General features: G+C 42.0%; 8 non-coding genes across 8 annotated transcripts; all 8 read left to right on the top strand.

Annotated features, from left to right (window-relative positions):
- The first annotated feature begins 1495 nt into the window (after positions 1 to 1495).
- On the top strand, positions 1496 to 1577 carry trnal-uag (transfer RNA leucine (anticodon UAG)). The gene has a single exon. It is a non-coding gene; the product is annotated as a tRNA-Leu (tRNA).
- Positions 1578 to 2302: 725 nt separating this feature from the next.
- On the top strand, positions 2303 to 2384 carry trnal-uag (transfer RNA leucine (anticodon UAG)). The gene has a single exon. It is a non-coding gene; the product is annotated as a tRNA-Leu (tRNA).
- A 762-nt stretch (positions 2385 to 3146) lies between these two features.
- trnal-aag (transfer RNA leucine (anticodon AAG)) lies at positions 3147 to 3227 on the top strand. Its single transcript has one exon. It is a non-coding gene; the product is annotated as a tRNA-Leu (tRNA).
- Positions 3228 to 4028: 801 nt separating this feature from the next.
- trnal-aag (transfer RNA leucine (anticodon AAG)) lies at positions 4029 to 4110 on the top strand. Its single transcript has one exon. It is a non-coding gene; the product is annotated as a tRNA-Leu (tRNA).
- Positions 4111 to 4835: 725 nt separating this feature from the next.
- Positions 4836 to 4917, top strand: trnal-aag (transfer RNA leucine (anticodon AAG)). Its single transcript has one exon. It is a non-coding gene; the product is annotated as a tRNA-Leu (tRNA).
- Positions 4918 to 5645: 728 nt separating this feature from the next.
- Positions 5646 to 5727, top strand: trnal-aag (transfer RNA leucine (anticodon AAG)). The gene has a single exon. It is a non-coding gene; the product is annotated as a tRNA-Leu (tRNA).
- A 725-nt stretch (positions 5728 to 6452) lies between these two features.
- Positions 6453 to 6534, top strand: trnal-aag (transfer RNA leucine (anticodon AAG)). The gene has a single exon. It is a non-coding gene; the product is annotated as a tRNA-Leu (tRNA).
- Positions 6535 to 7261: 727 nt separating this feature from the next.
- On the top strand, positions 7262 to 7343 carry trnal-uag (transfer RNA leucine (anticodon UAG)). Its single transcript has one exon. It is a non-coding gene; the product is annotated as a tRNA-Leu (tRNA).
- The last annotated feature ends 1133 nt before the right edge of the window (positions 7344 to 8476 follow it).

The following is an 8476-nucleotide window of genomic DNA, read 5'->3' as shown; positions in this document are numbered from 1 at the left end:
TGCTTCTACTTGGGACGCTTGCGTCCCAACTAGAGCTCTGGAAATGCAAATGAGCTACGCTAAATGCTAATAGTATTAGTTAAAACTCAAAAAGTTCATTAAAATACACATGCAGGGTATCAAATTAAAGCTACACTCGTTGTGAATCCAGGCAACAAGTCAGATTTTTAAAATGCTTTTCGGCGACAGCATGAGAAGCTATTATCTGATAGCATGCACCAATACACTACAACACAAAAGCACAGCAGGGGACGTAAAAACAAAATAATTAGCATTTCGGCGTTACACAAACCGCACAATGAAATAGAAAACAGTCATTACCTTTCACCATCTTCTTTGTTGGCACTCCTAGATGTCCCATAAACACTATTGGGTCTTTATTTCGATTAAATCGGGCCATATAAAGCCAAGATATCGTTATATGTAGACTGTGTGATAAACGAAAAAAACAGCGATTTCACAACGTAACGTCATTTTTTAAAATTCAAAAAGTAGACGATAAACTTTCACAAAACACTTCGAAATACGTTTGTAATGCTACTTTAGGTATTAGTAAACGTTAATAAGCGATAAAAATCATCCGTAGGCGATGTAAAAATCATTAGCTGTCGTCTTGGAAAAAATTTCACGAGAGAGCTCTTCCGGAATGATCTGGGCGGAGACCGGAGGTAAGTGGTGCCCCTGTTTCGGTTCAACCAAGAATCAAAGATGATTCAATTCACAAGACTCTAGACAACATGGGGATGCTGTGGGAGTTGAATGCTCGGTCTTATCTAATTCGGCTCACTGTCAACAATTGCTGGAAGTGGCGCAAGGATAATTATTTCCATTTTCTGTGATCAGGTTTTCCTGCGCTTTCCGATGTAACGCACGTTATGTTATAGCCACAGTCGTGATTTAACCAGTTTTAAAAACGTCCGAGGGTTTCCTATCCACACATTCTAACCATATGAACGTACTATATTCCTGGCATGAGTAGCAGGGCGCTGAAATGTTGCGCGATTTTTAACAAAATGTTCAAAAAAGTAGAGGGTAGGAGCAAGTGGGTACTGTGGCCGAGCTGTCCAGAGAACTGGATTTACGGACCCAGTCTTTCGGAGGTGTCGGTTCAAAGTCCACCGCTGCAACTTTTTCTCAACAGAAAACTGTAATGTAATTTCAAACAAGGCCACCAAGGACACCGGACAAATAAAGGGAATCCAGCCTTTACCCTAATTCCCACGTCTGTTATTGCAATTATCTGCCGTGTTTTTCTAATTCAATATGTTTCAGACAGAAAAGCAGAAACTAATTCTAAGTTTATACGATGGAAGAAAGAGCAACATCAGATAAATTAAGATTTTTAAAAAGAGAATAAAAAAAAGATGAAGGACGCAAGAGCAACATGAGATACATAAAGATTTTAAAGAAGAAAATGAAAAAGAAGACTAAAATACAAGGAAGTGCAGACGCTCTAGGTAACTGACGAGAAAATGTGAATAGTTCGCCAGAGCAGGGTAGTGTGGCCGAGCGGTCTAAGGCGCTGGATTTAGGCTCCAGTCTCTAAGGAGGCGTGGGTTCAAATCCCACCACTGCCATCTTTATTGAGTTTGTTTGCGCAAGCTATCACATGTTCTGCTTTATTTCAGGGTTTTTACTTTCATGTCGCCCATGCAAGGGAGAAAAGAAGCAATGTTGTGTGTCACGGATGGGGTTCCAACTCAATAGTGTAGTCCATCGCCTTAACCAACCAGCCACCAAGTCCTGTGCCCCGCGGTGGCAGTTGCACCTCCTACCGGTGGTTGTTCACGTCAAATCCTTGATTGGAAAAAGGAAAGTTGTGATGGTCTGTGCGACGACCAAGCAGTCCATTTTAACAGTGGGTACTGTGGCCGAGCTGTCCAGAGAACTGGATTTAAGGACCCAGTCTTTCGGTTCAAAGTCCACCGCTGCAACTTTTTCTCAACAGAAAACTGTAATGTAATTTCAAACAAGGCCACCAAGGACACCGGACAAATAAAGGGAATCCAGCCTTTACCCTAATTCCCACGTCTGTTATTGCAATTATCTGCCGTGTTTTTCTAATTCAATATGTTTCAGACAGAAAAGCAGAAACTAATTCTAAGTTTATACGATGGAAGAAAGAGCAACATCAGATAAATTAAGATTTTTAAAAAGAGAATCAAAAAAAGATGAAGGACGCAAGAGCAACATGAGATACATAAAGATTTTAAAGAAGAAAATGAAAAAGAAGACTAAAATACAAGGAAGTGCAGACGCTCTAGGTAACTGACGAGAAAATGTGAATAGTTCGCCAGAGCAGGGTAGTGTGGCCGAGCGGTCTAAGGCGCTGGATTTAGGCTCCAGTCTCTAAGGAGGTGTGGGTTCAAATCCCACCACTGCCATCTTTATTGAGCTTGTTTGCGCAAGCTATCACATGTTCTGCTTTATTTCAGGGTTTTTACTTTCATGTCGCCCATGCAAGGGAGAAAAGAAGCAATGTTGTGTGTCACGGATGGGGTTCCAACTCAATAGTGTAGTCCATCGCCTTAACCAACCAGCCACCAAGTAAAGTCCAGCCACCAAGTCCTGTGCCCCAGGTGGCAGTTGCACCTCCTACCGGTGGTTGTTCACGTCAAATCCTTGATTGGAAAAAGGAAAGTTGTGATGGTCTGTGCGAGACCAAGCAGTCCATTTTAACAGTGGGTACTGTGGCCGAGCTGTCAGAGAACTGGATTTAAGGACCCAGTCTTTCGGTTCAAAGTCCACAGTCCACTGCAACTTTTTCTCAACAGAAAACTGTAATGTAATTTCAAACAAGGCCAACAAGGACACCGGACAAATAAAGGGAATCCAGCCTTTACCCTAATTCCCACGTCTGTTATTGCAATTATCTGCCGTGTTTTTCTAATTCAATCTGCTTCAGACATAAAAGCAGAAACTAATTCTAAGTTTATACGATGGAAGAAAGAGCAACATCAGATAAATTAAGATTTTTAAAAGAGAATCAAAAAAGATGAAGGACTTCAAGAGCAACATGAGATAAAGAAAGATATAAAGATTTTAAAGAAGAAAATGAAAAAGAAGACTAAAATACAAGGAAGTGCAGACGCTCTAGGTAACTGACAGAAAGTGTGAAAGAAAGTGTGAATAGTTTGCCAGAGCTGGGTAGTGTGGCCGAGCGGTCAAGGCGCTGGATTAAGGCTCCAGTCTCTAAGGAGGCGTGGGTTCAAATCCCACCACTGCCATCTTTATTGAGTTTGTTTGCGCAAGCTATCACATGTTCTGCTTTATTTCAGGGTTTTTACTTTCATGTCGCCCATGCAAGGGAGAAAAGAAGCAATGTTGTGTGTCACGGATGGGGTTCCAACTCAATAGTGTAGTCCATCGCCTTAACCAACCAGCCACCAAGTCCTGTGCCCCGCAGTGGCAGTTGCACCTCCTACCGGTGGTTGTTGTTCACGTCAAATCCTTGATTGGAAAAAAAGGAAAGTTGTGATGGTCTGTGCGACGACCAAGCAGTCCATTTTAACAGTGGGTACTGTGGGGTACTGTGGTGGAGCTGTCCAGAGAACTGGATTTAAGGACCCAGTCTTTCGGTTCAAAAAAGGAAAGGACCCAGTCTTTCGGTTCAAAGTCCACCGCTGCTGCAACTTTTTCTCAACAGAAAACTGTAATGTAATTTTTCAAACAAGGCCACCAAAACTGACACAAACAAGGCCACCAAGGACACCGGACAAATAAAGGGAATCCAGCCTTTACCCTAATTCCCACGTCTGTTATTGCAATTATCTGCCGTGTTTTTCTAATTCAATCTGCTTCAGACATAAAAGCAGAAACTAATTCTAAGTTTATACGATGGAAGAAGAAAGAGCAACATCAGATAAATTAAGATTTTTAAAAAGAGAATCAAAAAAGATGAAGGACGCAAGAGCAACATGAGATACATAAAGATTTTAAAGAAGAAAATGAAAAAGAAGACTAAAATACAAGGAAGTGCAGACGCTCTAGGTAACTGACGAGAAAGTGTGAATAGTTTGCCAGAGCTGGGTAGTGTGGCCGAGCGGTCTAAGGCGCTGGATTAAGGCTCCAGTCTCTAAGGAGGCGTGGGTTCAAATCCCACCACTGCCATCTTTATTGAGTTTGTTTGCGCCTATCATCAATGTTCTGCTTTATTTCAGGGTTTTTACTTTTCATGTCGCCCATGCAAGGGAGAAAAGAAGCAATGTTGTGTGTCACGGATGGGGTTCCAACTCAATAGTGTAGTCCATCGCCTTAACCAACCAGCCACCAAGTCCTGTGCCCCGCGGTGGCAGTTGCACCTCCTACCGGTGGTTGTTCACGTCAAATCCTTGATTGGAAAAAGGAAAGTTGTGATGGTCTGTGCGACGACCAAGCAGTCCATTTTAACAGTGGGTACTGTGGCCGAGCTGTCCAGAGAACTGGATTTAAGGACCCAGTCTTTCGGTTCAAAGTCCACCGCTGCAACTTTTTCTCAACAGAAAACTGTAATGTAATTTCAAACAAGGCCACCAAGGACACCGGACAAATAAAGGGAATCCAGCCTTTACCCTAATTCCCACGTCTGTTATTGCAATTATCTGCCGTGTTTTTCTAATTCAATCTGCTTCAGACATAAAAGCAGAAACTAATTCTAAGTTTATACGATGGAAGAAAGAGCAACATCAGATAAATTAAGATTTTTAAAAAGAGAATCAAAAAAAGATGAAGGACGCAAGAGCAACATGAGATACATAAAGATTTTAAAGAAGAAAATGAAAAAGAAGACTAAAATACAAGGAAGTGCAGACGCTCTAGGTAACTGACGAGAAAGTGTGAATAGTTTGCCAGAGCTGGGTAGTGTGGCCGAGCGGTCTAAGGCGCTGGATTAAGGCTCCAGTCTCTAAGGAGGCGTGGGTTCAAATCCCACCACTGCCATCTTTATTGAGTTTGTTTGCGCAAGCTATCACATGTTCTGCTTTATTTCAGGGTTTTTACTTTCATGTCGCCCATGCAAGGGAGAAAAGAAGCAATGTTGTGTGTCACGGATGGGGTTCCAACTCAATAGTGTAGTCCATCGCCTTAACCAACCAGCCACCAAGTCCTGTGCCCCCGCGGTGGCAGTTGCACCTCCTACCGGTGGTTGTTCACGTCAAATCCTTGATTGGAAAAAAGGAAAGTTGTGATGGTCTGTGCGACGACCAAGCAGTCCATTTTAACAGTGGGTACTGTGGCCGAGCTGTCCAGAGAACTGGATTTAAGGACCCAGTCTTTCGGTTCAAAGTCCACCGCTGCAACTTTTTCTCAACAGAAAACTGTAATGTAATTTCAAACAAGGCCACCAAGGACACCGGACAAATAAAGGGAATCCAGCCTTTACCCTAATTCCCACGTCTGTTATTGCAATTATCTGCCGTGTTTTTCTAATTCAATCTGCTTCAGACATAAAAGCAGAAACTAATTCTAAGTTTATACGATGGAAGAAAGAGCAACATCAGATAAATTAAGATTTTTAAAAAGAGAATCAAAAAAAAGATGAAGGACGCAAGAGCAACATGAGATACATAAAGATTTTAAAGAAGAAAATGAAAAAGAAGACTAAAATACAAGGAAGTGCAGACGCTCTAGGTAACTGACGAGAAAGTGTGAATAGTTTGCCAGAGCTGGGTAGTGTGGCCGAGCGGTCTAAGGCGCTGGATTAAGGCTCCAGTCTCTAAGGAGGCGTGGGTTCAAATCCCACCACTGCCATCTTTATTGAGTTTGTTTGCGCAAGCTATCACATGTTCTGCTTTATTTCAGGGTTTTTACTTTCATGTCGCCCATGCAAGGGAGAAAAGAAGCAATGTTGTGTGTCACGGATGGGGTTCCAACTCAATAGTGTAGTCCATCGCCTTAACCAACCAGCCACCAAGTCCTGTGCCCCGCGGTGGCAGTTGCACCTCCTACCGGTGGTTGTTCACGTCAAATCCTTGATTGGAAAAAGGAAAGTTGTGATGGTCTGTGCGACGACCAAGCAGTCCATTTTAACAGTGGGTACTGTGGCCGAGCTGTCCAGAGAACTGGATTTAAGGACCCAGTCTTTCGGTTCAAAGTCCACCGCTGCAACTTTTTCTCAACAGAAAACTGTAATGTAATTTCAAACAAGGCCACCAAGGACACCGGACAAATAAAGGGAATCCAGCCTTTACCCTAATTCCCACGTCTGTTATTGCAATTATCTGCCGTGTTTTTCTAATTCAATCTGCTTCAGACATAAAAGCAGAAACTAATTCTAAGTTTATACGATGGAAGAAAGAGCAACATCAGATAAATTAAGATTTTTAAAAAGAGAATCAAAAAAAGATGAAGGACGCAAGAGCAACATGAGATACATAAAGATTTTAAAGAAGAAAATGAAAAAGAAGACTAAAATACAAGGAAGTGCAGACGCTCTAGGTAACTGACGAGAAAGTGTGAATAGTTTGCCAGAGCTGGGTAGTGTGGCCGAGCGGTCTAAGGCGCTGGATTAAGGCTCCAGTCTCTAAGGAGGCGTGGGTTCAAATCCCACCACTGCCATCTTTATTGAGTTTGTTTGCGCAAGCTATCACATGTTCTGCTTTATTTCAGGGTTTTTACTTTCATGTCGCCCATGCAAGGGAGAAAAGAAGCAATGTTGTGTGTCACGGATGGGGTTCCAACTCAATAGTGTAGTCCATCGCCTTAACCAACCAGCCACCAAGTCCTGTGCCCCCGCGGTGGCAGTTGCACCTCCTACCGGTGGTTGTTCACGTCAAATCCTTGATTGGAAAAAAGGAAAGTTGTGATGGTCTGTGCGACGACCAAGCAGTCCATTTTAACAGTGGGTACTGTGGCCGAGCTGTTCAGAGAACTGGATTTAAGGACCCAGTCTTTCGGTTCAAAGTCCACGGCTGCAACTTTTTCTCAACAGAAAACTGTAATGTAATTTCAAACAAGGCCACCAAGGACACCGGACAAATAAAGGGAATCCAGCCTTTACCCTAATTCCCACGTCTGTTATTGCAATTATCTGCCGTGTTTTTCTAATTCAATCTGCTTCAGACATAAAAGCAGAAACTAATTCTAAGTTTATACGATGGAAGAAAGAGCAACATCAGATAAATTAAGATTTTTAAAAAGAGAATCAAAAAAAGATGAAGGACGCAAGAGCAACATGAGATACATAAAGATTTTAAAGAAGAAAATGAAAAAGAAGACTAAAATACAAGGAAGTGCAGACGCTCTAGGTAACTGACGAGAAAGTGTGAATAGTTTGCCAGAGCTCGGTAGTGTGGCCGAGCGGTCTAAGGCGCTGGATTTAGGCTCCAGTCTCTAAGGAGGCGTGGGTTCAAATCCCACCACTGCCATCTTTATTGAGTTTTTTTGCGCAAGATATCACATGTTCTGCTTTATTTCAGGGTTTTTACTTTCATGTCGCCCATGCAAGGGAGAAAAGAAGCAATGTTGTGTGTCACGGATGGGGTTCCAACTCAATAGTGTAGTCCATCGCCTTAACCAACCAGCCACCAAGTCCTGTGCCCCCGCGGTGGCAGTTGCACCTCCTACCGGTGGTTGTTCACGTCAAATCCTTGATTGGAAAAAAGGAAAGTTGTGATGGTCTGTGCGACGACCAAGCAGTCCATTTTAACAGTGGGTACTGTGGCCGAGCTGTCCAGAGAACTGGATTTAAGGACCCAGTCTTTCGGTTCAAAGTCCACCGCTGCAACTTTTTCTCAACAGAAAACTGTAATGTAATTTCAAACAAGGCCACCAAGGACACCGGACAAATAAAGGGAATCCAGCCTTTACCCTAATTCCCACGTCTGTTATTGCAATTATCTGCCGTGTTTTTCTAATTCAATCTGCTTCAGACATAAAAGCAGAAACTAATTCTAAGTTTATACGATGGAAGAAAGAGCAACATCAGATAAATTAAGATTTTTAAAAAGAGAATCAAAAAAGATGAAGGACGCAAGAGCAACATGAGATACATAAAGATTTTGTTTACTAATACCTAAAGTAGCATTACAAACGTATTTCGAAGTGTTTTGTGAAAGTTTATCGTACTTTTTGAATTTTAAAAAATGACGTTACGCTGTGAAATCGCTGTTTTTTCGTTTATCACACAGTCTACATATAACGATATCTTGGCTTTATATGGACCGATTTAATCGAAATAAAGACCCAATAGTGTTTATGGGACATCTAGGAGTGCCAACAAAGAAGATGGTGAAAGGTAATGACTGTTTTCTATTTTATTGTGCGGTTTGTGTAACGCCGAAATGCTAATTATTTTGTTTACGTCCCCTGCTGTGCTTTTCTGTTGTAGTGTATTGGTGCATGCTATCAGATAATAGCTTCTCATGCTGTCGCCGAAAAGCATTTTAAAAATCTGACTTGTTGCCTGGATTCACAACGAGTGTAGCTTTAATTTGATACCCTGCATGTGTATTTTAATGAACTTTTGAGTTTTAACTAATACTATTAGCATTTAGCGTAG

Source organism: Oncorhynchus nerka, unplaced genomic scaffold (genome assembly GCF_034236695.1).
Source record: "Oncorhynchus nerka isolate Pitt River unplaced genomic scaffold, Oner_Uvic_2.0 unplaced_scaffold_6659, whole genome shotgun sequence".
Taxonomy (NCBI): Eukaryota; Metazoa; Chordata; class Actinopteri; order Salmoniformes; family Salmonidae; genus Oncorhynchus; species Oncorhynchus nerka.
Note: the sequence above shows the minus strand (reverse complement) of the source record. Positions and strands in the feature narration are given on the sequence as shown.